The 14,656-nt window shown below is 35.3% G+C and overlaps 1 protein-coding gene across 1 annotated transcript in view; it reads right to left on the bottom strand.

Moving 5' to 3' along the window:
• The window catches only part of LOC139519082 (b(0,+)-type amino acid transporter 1-like), a 46,512-nt gene extending 37,257 nt beyond the window's left edge, over nt 1-9,255 (bottom strand). Inside the window, exon 1 of the mRNA XM_071310875.1 lies at nt 9,097-9,255. The gene's annotated coding sequence lies outside the window, so the exon portion shown is untranslated. The remainder of the gene's footprint in view (nt 1-9,096) is intronic.
• Nucleotides 9,256-14,656: the final 5,401 nt, after the last annotated feature.

Here is a 14,656-nt window from a genome sequence, read left to right as displayed (position 1 = left end):
CCATTGTGGCGTCAGATATTTTGTTTTATGACGTCAAAATTTTACGGGAACCTGTGTGATTTCCAGCAATGGCGGACAAATAGCGATAAGGTGTATTGTTGGTTTTTTTTTTTTTTTTTAAATTAGTGGGTATAAGTCTACATAACTTCATAAGTCATTATTTAACTGAAGTCTAATAAGATGACTCAACTTTCCCTCTTATTCTCCCTCTATTTTTGAAACCTGCATACCAAATGAAAGGGCATTTGCTCCCCTTGAACACTATTTGGCCCCTTCCCTGTCATTTCCCTTTAAATTAGTTCGAGATTACTCTGACGTCCAACGGCTGTTTTGCCAGACAAGCTGGGGCCGTGGGACATCAGAGCTCGTCCCATATCAAAAAGTGGATATTTGCCCACCCAAAATAGATTCGCTGCTTCGTCGCTTCTGATGCCGACTGACGGCCATGGAATTATATAAATCGGGCACCAATCTGTTCATTTTTCATTTATCTCTTCATTTATGTAAGTTTCACCTACCTGCCAACCTTTATTTTTCCATATTTTAACAGTTTTCACAGTGACCCATCGATTTCGGCATTTTGACTTTCACTTTCAAATGGACGTCAAGTTACGAGAGAGTTCGTGGTCTCGAGACTCAAAATATGCAAATATTTATATTTTTTCACCTCCTTTATAGGAGATCGAGGTTTAACATTTAGTAGCCGACCACGATTTTTCACCTTCTTTACAGGAGATCGGTATGAAGCATTTAGTTCCGACCACGTTACAATCGGAAGCTCTCGGACATTTAGATAACTTGCATCGTAGATGAACGAGGTGTTACATTATGGTCATTTGCATAAATCAACTCTGTTTTCTCGTGGTCACGTGATTATCTTTGAAAATGAAAGGCAAAATGCCGAAATCGATGGGTCACTGTGAAAACTGTTAAAATATGGAAAAATAAAGGTTGGCAGGTAGGTGAAACTTACATAAATGAAGAGATAAATGAAAAATGAACAGATTGGTTGGGTGGGCAAATATCCACTTTTTGATATGGGACGAGCTCTGACGTCCCACGGCCCCAGCTTGTCTGGCAAAACAGCCGTTGGACGTCAGAGTAATCTCGGACTACTTTTAAATTTACTCAAAAGTCATAGTCCATTTACAGAAACGGCTGATTTGTGATTTTACCATCTTAACTGCAATTTTCATATTGAACACATTTGACCATTCAGTATGAGTTCCCATGTATTTTTGTCTTATATGAAGGAGGTTTCAGGTCATGTTTTCCTAAACACATTATTGCTATTTGTCTGTCTGGATTGTTAAAACCACAAAATCAAATATCGATGAATATGCAAGTTTTCAACAATCCAGGAGAATTGACATCCACGAAAAATATAGGAATCCACAGTAAGATTTAGGTTTTGATAAATTTTGGAAATGACATTAGGAAGTTATAAAACTTTATTCTTTGAATATGTTTCAAGCATATTACATGCATGCTCAGCACCGCTTTTTATCAGGAATTTTATAATTTATGTCTTAAAATTCGGGTTTTTTCTATTATAAAAATTGGTGGATTTTCAAGTTAATGAGAAAAATGCTTTGTTCACTAATTCAGCAATGCTTTAACTGTTGTGAATGTGAGCTCCCTTCGGCTATTATTAGAATCTAGATTTACATCATTCATTTTCAATGTAAGAGTTCTCCTTTCATTCAAAAGGTAAATTTCCATGTTTGCTGGTCCCTTGACTAGAAACTGCATTCAGTGATATTGTTTGTCTCAATTTACGCCTGAATTTCAGATTTTTCCGAATTACCAATCACTAAAATAAATGTTATTTAATATGTATTAAATACATGTAGCATTGTATGTAAAATTAATATTCATGTTTTCATTTGACATTATGAAAGTACTATTGAGATCCGGGATTCTGACTTGAATAAACAGTGTTTGTAACACACATGGTTTTATCCGTTTCTTTCCCTTCCCTTAAAAGTATCTTTCAGTTTGAAACTACCTGCCAATCATACTGAGTTCACACCTAATTTGAATTGGATTGACATTAACTAATTTGAATTAGTTTAATTCACATTTGAAACGGTTTACATTAACAAACACATAGTTCAAATGCGAATCGAATGCAAGTGAATTGTTTGTCTATCTATGGTCAACATGTTGGGGTATGACTATACCACTTTTACCAATTTTAAGAAACATTGTTGAATTTTATTTATGGAAGCTTACTTTTCATTTATATAAATTTAAGATTAATATTTCTGAGGTTATGGATTGTCTCTACTTATAAAGGGGGAGGATTCCAAGTTATTTAATATATTTAATTAATTTGTATTCAGGCGCATATATAGCTCCCTATATGCCAACACGCAACTGCGTGCATATCAATTCAGCATGCAAAAAAAATGTTAAAATAAAAATTTATAACATTCGGCATGCAAAAAAAAAATGTCAAAATAAAAATTTATAGCATTCAGTATTCCAAAAAAAAAAAAAATATCAAAATAAAAATTTAAAGGAAACACAAATATGTTGTTTATAATAAAAAAATCATTTGAAAATTGTATGATTTTCGAATATCATAAATACAGTTGTGAAAATGAATAATCAGTCCCTTGCTTTAATGAAAAATCTTGCTTCACTAGTGCAGAAAATGAATAATTTGTCCTCTTAGATTACAAAAATAAATAACCGTTCAAAAACAAATCCACCTGCCCCCTCCCCCAGAATATCAAATGGTCGACCCCTAAGTCTATATATAGGATTTTTTTCTGCGACAAGTGCCTCAAATCATGTATTAAGATTTTTGGATAAAGGACCACAATAGGTAAAAGTCCAATTTAATATTAAATGTTTTAAGTTCTTAGACTACATTCATTCTGTGTCAGAAACCTATTCTGTTTTGACTATTTGATCACAATCCAAATTCAGAGCTGTATCAGGCTTTAATGTTGTGTCCATACTTGCCCCAACTGTTCAGGGTTCGGCCTCTGCTGTAGTATCAAGCTGCGCCCTGTGGAGCATCTGGTTTATTTGAAGGGAAGATGTTCCCGACCTGTTTATTAGTGGAATTGTGAATCAGGCCATTTCTCTTCTCAATTGTATTAATGTATACTTTTCATGTTGGGACAGTTTCCCTCATTTTTGAAGGCTGTATGGTTGCCTATAATTGCTTTGTCATTTGAACATTTGTGGGTAGTTGTCTTATTGGCAATCTTATTACATATTTTAATTTTTATACGTATCCATCCTTCAGAAAAGTTGTTCCAAATGTAATGAATCCCCTCCAGGCTTGCCTTTATCTTCATTGGAACAATTTTTGGGATACGATTGCTTTCAAGCAATCTGTAGACTTATACTGGTGGCTCAGAGCATTGCCCTCATATCAATCGTTTTATTCTAAACATTAAGGAACATCTCAGATTCTTATGATTGTCTTGCTTTAAAGGTAAAAACAAACAAAGGGATTGAACTTTAACAACTTTCCTATAATGTTCTTTTCATAATCTTCATGTTTGATAATTCCCTTGACTTATATGCGTGTTTTTAACAACACGGAAAATCAGAATTACGTAGTATTTATATTTAGTGTTTTTCTAAATTTAGAAACACGTTAGAGGGAATTCCCAGTTTGATAAAATGCGAGAGTTCTCTGAATTCTGATAAATCTATTTCTGTCATATAAGAACTGAAGTGGAGTTTTTCTTATATTTAACCTTTATGAAACTGATATTTGAGATTGTACTTCCATAAAGAAATAGAGAACTATCTAGGTCGTTTAATAAACATTTAATATACGTTCTTGCTCCAGGTTTTTTTTTGGAAATTATGCGCATGCGCATGCGTATAGTTTTCTTGACTTCGAGGGGTTTTCGATTTAATGGTTGCTCTGGATTCCCCACTCAATTAATTAATTTTAAACTCATGGGATCTTTTCTATGTATGTCTGCTATTGAAGGTTATTATTGTTGCATAATTTTAAATCATATGCATCATTTAAATGAAAATAAATATAGTCCACATCGTAGAATCAGGCAAAATGAAGTCTTCCATATTATTGTTTCCAGTTGTCTCCCTTCTGGAAGTAACTTCCGTGAATTCTGAATTAAAACAATACGTTGAGTATTAGCTCGTTCTGTCAATAAAGTGTATTATATTAAAAATGATCGAAATTTAAACCGATAAATGTGTACGGAAAGGAGTCGTGATCACTGACCGAAAGGAAATTAAATATTTAAAGAGTTAGGAATGGGGTTCCTCCTAGAATTTACGTAGGAAAATAGGTGATAAGATACGAAGTGAAATACCTTCTCTCACTCTGAGTCTCAGTGACTGCTGTGGAAAGTAAACTTGGAATTGATAGTACAAAAATAAAACACAATAGGCCTAATTGCATTGTTCATACACTTTTATCTGGGATTGGCTATTTTGTAACTATTTTACATGTGCAGTTGAATTAGTTTTGAAAATAATATTATCCAGCTACATGTATACATGTACATGTGTCAACGAAACAACGGCAATCGTATCCCTCAGAGCAATCTGCTCTTTGATTTTTTTGGGGGGAGGGTTCCAATTAAACCTGTTGTTTATAAGTTGCAAATCAGGCCATTACATTAATTGTTGCTTACTTAACATGTCTAGACTGTTTTTTTCTCACTTATTAAGGCTGTATGGTTGCCTATAATAACTTTGTTATTTTAACCTCTGAAAGCTGTCTCATTGGAAATTATACCACATATATACAGATTTTTATATGGATTGTAGACCTGAAAAAGATTTTCAAAGTTGAATATGCTGCAAACTTCAAACAACCTACTACTTATTTACCATGCATGTCTATCATGAAACTTTTGATCAGAACTATATATAAGTGATTTCACCATTTCTTCATATGTGTACCACTATCAATCAACAGAACAAATGCATATTATTTTTTTAATATTTGCATATGGTTTCCTTTAATTTCTCACATCTATTTTATTTGAATTTAGGGAAATAAGTATTATGTATATAAACAAATCTCATGTCGATATATAACATGTACAACAATCAAACATCAACCCACACCAAACTGGCTGTAGTTCAAAAACACCAAAAGGGAAAATACAGTGAAATCTGGAGAATTTATATTATCACATATACATGCATTTGAAATATATTTAGAATATTTTTTTTAAATTTTTTAGTTTTAGGTTCCACCTAGCTACCATATTAGAAAACTGGGATTTAAATGCTATTAGAGGGATATTTCCAGTGGCGAATCCAGAAATTTTCATAAGTGCGGGCCCACTGACTGCCTAAGAGAGGGCCCACTCTGATCATGCTCCAGTGGTCCTCTAAATAATCAACCACATTTTTCCAGACAGGGGGGGGGGCCTCTTAATTTGCCTTTGATTTCATTGGTTGTAATTTTATTTTATCATGAATTAGATTTGAACAGGACTTGGGGAATGAAGGTAAAGACCGAATGTCAGTTTTAGTCTTATATATGTACTTTAATTTTAGTCTTACATGTATTTATGTGTACATATATCACTGATTCAGTGGCGATGGTGAATAGCTATATATAGACACTGACAAGTCTTGGATAACATTTTATAGTTTTGAATGTTTCTTCATCAGTTGACTAAAATTAGGTGGAGGTATGTTTTTATTTCCAACAGAGGGGCACTCATGCTCAACCTATATCAGTTTGTGCATGAAGCGATTGATAGTTGCCAGACACTGAATGATTATACCACAAATTTGTGAAAGTTTTAACCTATGCATATATACTTTAAATACGATAAAAAAAATCATGTCTTTTTCAGGACTTCTGATCCAACCATGTAGAATGGCATGTTATTGAGATATGATTCTGGTTGATGGATGTTCATGAAGGACCTGTAGTACAAAGTATATCACTGGATTGAGCTCTCTGTCTAAGTGTATTATTAAAGTGCTTTGCTTTGAGCTCGGTTCATTGTTATGCAATTCATTCTTTGTGAAGTAAAGATTTTACAGACAACTCTCATGTACAAGGATGTCTCCAAGTATTATCATTTCTATGTACAATGTAAGTAACAGGAAGATAAAAGCATTTTATTTTTTGTTTGAACCAAACATTATTTGTCCATTGACCAAATTTGTTTTGCTTTCACCAGCTTTGAAGGAGATATTATCAAAGAATTGATAGAAAACAGCACAGAAGCTTACTTTCTAGCTCATCAGGCCCAAGAATCATGTTAGGCATTGTCATTACTAAAAACCAATAAATTTCTTCTAATCTGAGGATCAATTCAACATTTTAAAGTGTTTTACTAATGATACTGACAAGCCACCACAAAGATATACTGAGTGCCAATGAAAACGCAACACTTTTGTTTTTCAAAAAAGTCTGATAATTTTTATTTATTTTATATTAGAACTTTGTAAAGTTGGTTGAAAATGACTTTAAAGACAATTGTCGACAACTTTACGGTTGGGTGATTTTTGGAACAAATGCGAAGTAAGGGTTATTTTGAACGGACATAAACCGAGTTCACCGCTTTTCAATATACGCACCATTTTCACAATTTTGTCATTTAAAGCTTGGCTAATGTCATGAACTTTCCCGCCCTTATTGTAAGGAAACTGCAATAAACATCTGAGTAAATGCCAGGACTTTCTGACAACCAGCGACATGCAGTTTCCGGCATGATCCAATGAAGCCTTTCACAGCATACAATTTCGAGAAGACTGTAGCCTCTACAATAACCCAAATCATCCACAAATTCAACAAAAATGGATCAGTTAATGATAAGCCACATCCCGGGGTTCAAAAAGCAAGAAACGCTCAGCAAAACCGATACATTTGGTCTTTAACATATCCGATATCGACTCTGATGGATGTCCAAAGGTCACGAGAGTTCAATGGTAGTCACGGTAGATCCTCTGAAGCAATTTCAGTAAAGCACCATTTGCGCAGAAATTCAACAGTTAAAGAGCACCACAGCCGACATCTTAACGGCCGTGTGGCGTAAACATCGAATTCTGTAGACCAAAAATCATTCATTATGTACCAAAAATCGTCAGTGGTGGTTACATAGACGTTTGGCACCAGACTTGGCCAAAAGTCATGCGTTTCGCCAGATTTAGGTCCGATAGAGCAAATTTTGCATCAGATTTGACATGGTTTAGACGATGAAAACCACCACCAATATCAAAAAGTCAGCTTGAGTTTGCTTTGCAGAACAAGTGGAATAACATTCCTCGAGATCACATTAAACGTCCGGGATGATCAATTCCGCGGCGCTGTCGAGATTGCGCTGCACAACAGGGTTGTAACATTTTTTGTTAGGACTGTGATTTGATGATTCGACATTGGATATTTCGTTTATCTATTGCGCCCGAAAGATGACAATGAAACATTTTTGTTTGATATCGATCTATTGTTAGAATTGTTAATTTTCAAGAACAATTCATTTTGAAAGATCATGATTTCTAATATAAATTTTATTTTTCAAAAACCAAGTGTTGCGTTTTCATTGGCACTCAGTATATATAAATAGAACCATACAAATAGTTAGCAAATACATATAAAAAAAGATGTGATATGATTGCCAATGAGACAATTCTCCACAACAGACCAAAATGACATAGAAATTAACAATTACAGGTCGCCACACAACCTTCAACAATGAGCAAAGCTAATGCAGCATAGTCGACTATAAAAGGTCTCAAAATGACAATGTGAAACAATTCAAAGGAGAAAAATAACAGGCTTATTTATGTACAAAAAATAAAGAAAAAACGAATATGTAACGCATAAACAAACGACAACCACTGAATTACAGGGTCCTTATATCATGTTCTCAGATATCATCTCCCAATTTAAAAAAATCACGAAAAATTGAACCTATTATGTGTTGCTCTCCTAACTATAAAATGTATCCAAAATCAAAGATGTGGAACATATTCTATCATAATCATTTGGTAACTAATGCAATTAGTGTCTCTTCCATGCCTGTCTTGAACATAAAAACTAAACTAAATATAAAATAAACAATACTCCTAATGCTCCGGTTGGTTGTCATCGTGCAACACAGTTAATAACACATATAGGAAAATCATAGAACTACATTTATCATAAAACACTGTCAAACATTCAAACATACTATCCACACTCATCTGTGTCCACACTTGTAGAATAGTAAAAAAAATCAAAAAAATCGACAATGTTATATTGATTACCTTTATGAATACGTTTATTCATGAGTTATGAATTAGTTTATATGGATTACTTACATTTCATAGTGAATTAAAAAACATGTAAGACACTTTATTTATCATAAATAATGAAAATGAAGATAAAGTTCAAATGCAAATGTGAGGTTAAACTGTCATTTAAAAAGTTATTAATTATGTTTACATTTTTCTTTAACTGCGGGAAATAATAATTATTTTGCTCATTAAGATGTTAAAACACCTGTTCATAAAGGTAATGAAAGCAATTGAAACCTCGCAATTTCCATCGTTATACACATACCTGTGTCAACAATTCAAAATGTTCATGGGGGTTTTACAATCAAGATGATTGCCATGGTCCTACAAAACCTATAAGGGGGCCTTCAAATTTATTTTTATGTTGTTTATTTGCTTCTTCATACTTTCACAATGCTAAACCAAAAGTAAAATTGATTGTTTTGTTTTAAATTGTGGACAAAATCGCTATTTCAAAATTTCCAATTGAGAGCCTCCATGGGGGAAATCCCCCGCAAATAGTGACAGTTGGCAGGTATGTATACAGAAAAAAAATCCTGTAAACGTTCATGTTTATTTTTTAACTACTTTCAATACATCTAAATTACGCAGTTGTAGTATATATTTTGTAATGTCAACATCTTACTTCATCCTATATCTTTTGCATATTTCATAAAGAAAAGCCGTTACACATACATTCATAAGCTTTCACGATTTCTATTACATTATTATGACTGATGCCAAGATAACCATTAAGCTTAGATTTGGATCCAGTGGCAGGAGTCGCAATCTTTGTTGCTATACTCGTGTGAAGTTCTTTAAAAACAATATCCATACAATTTTATTTGAAAAGAACAAATAACCTACCTTTATACTAATGAATATAACCAAACAAAAGTGTTAGATCACAATCTAATTAAGGTAGATCCTAAATTTCCTTTTTACTGTTATACTATATACACTTTTTACGTTTCACCTTAAGCTTTGTATGAAATTCATCTATATACGCAGCCGCATGTTTACTTTAAAAAATGTGAAAAGTCTTCATTTTTGACCTACTGATCAAGAATATTGTCTTTCACAGTATCCAATGGAGCATATCGTTCATTTACGTACATTAAATGGTCAATAAGAAGTATGGATTGTATTTTTTGCGTTGATATAAAAAGATACTGGGCGCAAAACATTAACTGAATATGTGAAATAACTTTATACAGATTTCATTGAAAAATTTGTTCTAATGATTCGAGAATTCACAACAACCACAAAATATAAAGTGAAAACTATAGTACAGAATAAGATAGAAACATGAATGAAGCGATACGTGTATTCAGCACATTCCAAGGACCGTGAACAATACATTGTGATTAAAAAATGAAGAGAGGGTTATTACTTTCACGAGAGGTTTATTTTTGCTAAATTCACGATTAAAATATGAATTCACGAAACCGTCCTTTCACGATAAACTTATCTTTGGTTCACGAAGTTATTTATACATTTTTGGGAAATGCTCAGAGCTTGAGGCTCAGAGTTTGCCAAAATCTGTCAAAATTGCGGTTTTCGGGGATCTTCCGGTGTTTATAAGTTGATGATATGTTTTTATAGATGAGCTATTAGGACCTTAAATTACACACCTTGGGTTGTGATACTATGATTTATTAAATTTTTGATTGAATGACTTTTTGAAAATGACCCTGCTGTGAAATAAATTCAGGTTAAATTGACCCTACGTCTTTGAATCTATTAAAGGTGACCTATTACTTGCTTTTCTGAACGAACAATGAACCAACAATGTGTGTCACCTCGTCGATGTTACGACAGGTGTGTATATGTGTGTTCTTAAGTTGAAAATTCGTTACACGCAATCAGAATCCATATCAAATAACATATATATGATTGATGGGATATGTTTTCCTTTGGTTTTGTTTTTGAAATGTCGTCTGTGTATATTTGCACCAATATAATTTGCCACAAACTTATTATTAAGAGGTTTATATATGACAATAAATATTTGATACGTGTGATCTCAAATATAAATTTCAACAATACTTGTGATGATAGTAAAACGAAATGAAACTTGAAAACGGAGAGGGGAACAACGTATTTGCTCATTTCTATATATATAGTATATATACTTTTTAAACAAAAACGAAGATTTTGATATTAAACAGATGAAAGATATGTGGAAATTTAAATTAAAGTATTGTAATGAAAATTGATAGGGTATGTAAACTTGGTGTTTTAGGACCCTCATATTCAGGGCCGACCATCTATGACTTAGTATTACATGGTGCTTTATGGTCCTAAATTATGGAGCCTGTAAGCCCTAATTATACACGGTACACGGTAGCCCTAATATGTATGGAGTCCATAAGCCCTGGTGCATATAATCCTGATTGCCCACCAAGCCCAGTTGCCCATAAGCCCGGTTGCCCATAAGCCCAGAAACTCTGGTGCCCATAAGCCCGGTTGACCAGTTGCCCATAAACCCTGTATCCATAAGCCAAGAAACTCTGGTGCCCATAAGCCCACAAGCCCATATTGCAAGAGAAGGTATATAAGGGAGTGATAATTGTGAAACAGCAGAGCTGACGAGAGAACGAGATTAGAGGATTGTTAATATTACTTAGTGTGCTATATCTGTATATACTGTATATTATGTTATTACGTTATTACTGTGTATTGTGTTTTATGATACTTGAATACACTGTTGAACTTTACACAGCGACTTCGTGTTTATTTTAGTCAGTCAGAGAAAACGTCCAAGCAACACAAGAATCCCTCATTTTATATACGCAAAAGGATCTTCTCGGGTCACGAACTACCCGTCGACAACACCACCGGGAAGGTCCCCCGAATTTTTGCGTTACATTGGTGGCAGCGGTGGGATTTATTTATTTTTGTGTTGAATAAGGATAATTTTTTAATGGATTTAAAACAGGATTGTCGCGTTGTGCTAGGATGGAAACTCCTAGAAACAGGATATACACTCAGGCATATATGCCTTCTGAGGTAAGACAGACACACTTTTATACCGATAATGGGGTCTATGATAGTCGCTCTCCATATGACTCCGGAATTGAAAATTCCACGGTGTGTGGGACCCCTCAGCCAAAGCACCTAGGAAAATATACAGGCTTCCAAACGAATGCCGGATTATTTTCACCAGAGGAGCAATTTGGTCTGGGTACGGAGGTTCCGGGATACGATGAGGAAAATATAGAAGAGAATAAACAAAATTGGGGAAAATTTTGGTTAATTTGGATAACTTTGCTCTCTGTCTGTACTGGCTTAGTAGCAATAGCCTGGAAATATTTTCCGTGTAACAAAGTAGTTAAAAAGTCGCAGGAGTATGTGATGACCGGATTACTAGGAATCATAGCTTTTGTACTAGTAACGACCGTATTAAAAATTTTAATACATTTTTGTAAGACCCCGCGTGAACAGGATGTTGTAGCGTCGCCAGGGCGTGAACAAAGGGGAAAACGATCTAAACAGTCAACGATTCTCAGTAACAATAATATACGGAGCATGACAAGCCCTAACCAAGAATGTGGGTATGTCGATGCACCGAACAGCCCTTACTATGCGCCAAATAATTCTATGTCCAGTTACATAGGAAAAATGCCAGTTAGCCAAAAGTCCACGTTGAATAGCCCAGTTAATACGGGACATGAAAACCAGGAAAAATTGGAACACAAGCAAATTCCAGAACGCAATGGACACGATAATAATATGAATGTAGCTAGCTTTGATGCTTTTAGTGGATCAGATAATGCTAGAGATTTTGTTTCTGTTGAACCAAACAATAGACCGGGAACCGAGTTCACGAATGTAGGGGCGCAAAGTAAAGAGATGGGAAGATTTTCAGCACGTCCCTCCGAATATCCGGTACGGCGTACGTTCTTGGGGTCAAATTCAGACGTATGGTCGGAATTTCTCCAATATTTTGAAAATATTCGGGAGTTAAATTTGTGGGACGATGAGAAAGCAAGACGAGTATTGCTTAGTACGTTAAGGGGCCAAGCGGAAACCTACGCTTACGGGCTGCCTTTGATAATTCAGAGAAATTATCAACGTTTAGCGGAGAAACTGAACGATAGATTCGGGCATGCTGCAATGAAAGAGAGATATATTGCTGATGCTAAACTACGGAGGAGGCAACCAGGAGAATCCCTCCGAGATTTTGGTCAAGCTATTGAAGACCTGTATAGGCGGGCTTATCCAAACAATCCTGACATAGTTGAAGAAAACGCTATGAAGTCATTTTTAGACAGATGCGGCCAAAACGAAGAATTTCGTTTAAATATAAAACGCACTGGACCTAGAACTTTACAAGATGCTGTTTTATCGGCTGTGCAAGAAGAATGTTTACGGTTAGGTGAACAAGATTTATTTCAAGATGCCAAACCCGCAAATCGTTTAATCTTTGGAATAGACGGCGAAGATGATGGTGGCGAAATAAATGACGAGAACGATTTTGAAATTCCCTTTACGTCAGGGGAGAGTTATCAACCTCAAAATGATTATAGGAGTGAAACCTATAGAGGGAGAGGATCCAAGTCGAAAAATAATTCTCGACAAAATAATTGTGGGAGAGGAAATTCTAATTATTCTAATCCAGCACGATCAAGAGGGGGCCGGGGTTTTAACCGGTCAAATGACTCCTCTGATCCGTTAAACTAAAACGGACCGGTACCTTTGGCCAGGTACCGGTCACACCAACGCGGCCTTACGCGAAAAATTATGCAAGGAAATTTGGAATTAAAAATCAGAAAGACAGAAGAAAAAGAAATGATAAAACTAATAAAAATTCAAAAATTCAAGTATCTAAAGAAACTAATCCTTGCAACTTAAAGCAGACGCCTCAAGAGGCGAAAAATTGTGACGATGTCACTACGGCCAAGAATCTAGAGCACCCTAATTCTCATGGAGCTCTAGTTCGTGTTTACGGTGTTGCTAACATGATGGTTAAACGTCATATAGAGAGTGTTCCTATCAATTGGGAAATTGACACTGGAGCTAAACGGACTTTCATTACGGAACATGTTTTTAATTCAATTATTGAAAAACCGCAACTAAGTCCAGTTAACGCTAACTATATAGCCGCTGACGGACATAGTTTGAAATGTAAAGGAGAAGCTGTCATGATGGTAATTTTCAATGATCACGTTTTTGAACACAAGATCATTGTAGGAGGAGTAAAATATAACTTACTCGGGGAGGACTTCATTCTTAAAAACCGGTGTACGTGGGACCCGGATGAATCAAGTTTTATTATTAAAGGAAGTAGATTTCCGTTAGGCGGAATGGTAAAAGTGGATCTGGCAGAGTGGTGGCCTTACAAACGATACTGGTACCTCCAGGACACGAGGCGATTGTAAAGTCCAGCGTTGTTAATAAGTTAGATTCGCCCTGTAAGCAAAGTTTCCTTGGGATATTGACACCGGAAAAATTGTTTATGGAAAAGTTTGGTTTAGCTATTGCTAGGACACTAGTAGATTCTAACCAATCTGTAATATTTACACGAGTTTTTAACCCCGGATCGTCTGATGTTACAATTTATCAAAATACGCACATGGCACTGTTTACGCCTATAGATAAGGTAGGGCCAGTCTTGGACCAAAATGTTGATGTTCCGATTTGCCGAGTGTCCGAAATAAGCGAAGACACTTGTTTATTACCTGAATACCTTACTGATGTTTACGAACGTGGTTGTGTTGGCCTCACGGAGGAACAGCAGCATAAGTTTAAAGTATTTCTTTGTAAAATGCAGGAATGTTTTGCTAAACCTGGGGAGGTAGGACGAACTAATTTAGGCTCACATTCTATCAAGCTGAACGACGAAAAGCCGGTGAGAGAGCCTCCCAGACGGATTCCCCTCTATAAAAGACAAGCAGTTGAGGACGAAATCAACAAACTAGAAGCACAAGGACTTATTGAAAAATCAATTAGCCCTTGGTCCTCGCAAATCGTAATGGTTCAGAAGAAAGACCAGTCCTGGAGAATGTGTGTGGACTTTAGAAAATTGAATGAAAAGACCGTAAAAGACGCCTACCCTTTAACTAGAATCGATGAAAACCTCGACACCTTAAGTGGAGCCGAATGGTTTACATCCTTAGATTTAAATATGGCGTATCACCAGGTTCCATTAGAAGATGGGGATAAAGAGAAAACCGCGTTTGCAACACCAAGAGGAGGTCTATATCAATTTGTGACTATGCCGTTCGGTCTTTGTAATGCGGCCGGAACGTTCGAGCGAATTATTGAGAAAGCGTTGAGTGGACTACAATGGCATATTGCCGTTTTGTATCTAGACGACATTGTAGTTTTTGGAAAAACGTTTGACGAGCATTTTGATAATTTAGAAAAAGTACTCGACAAACTAATGTTAGCCGGATTAAAATTGAAACCTAAAAAATGCACT

This window comes from Mytilus edulis, chromosome 4 (assembly GCF_963676685.1).
Source record: "Mytilus edulis chromosome 4, xbMytEdul2.2, whole genome shotgun sequence".
Taxonomy (NCBI): domain Eukaryota; kingdom Metazoa; phylum Mollusca; class Bivalvia; order Mytilida; family Mytilidae; genus Mytilus; species Mytilus edulis.
This window is presented reverse-complemented; position numbering and strand designations above follow the sequence as displayed.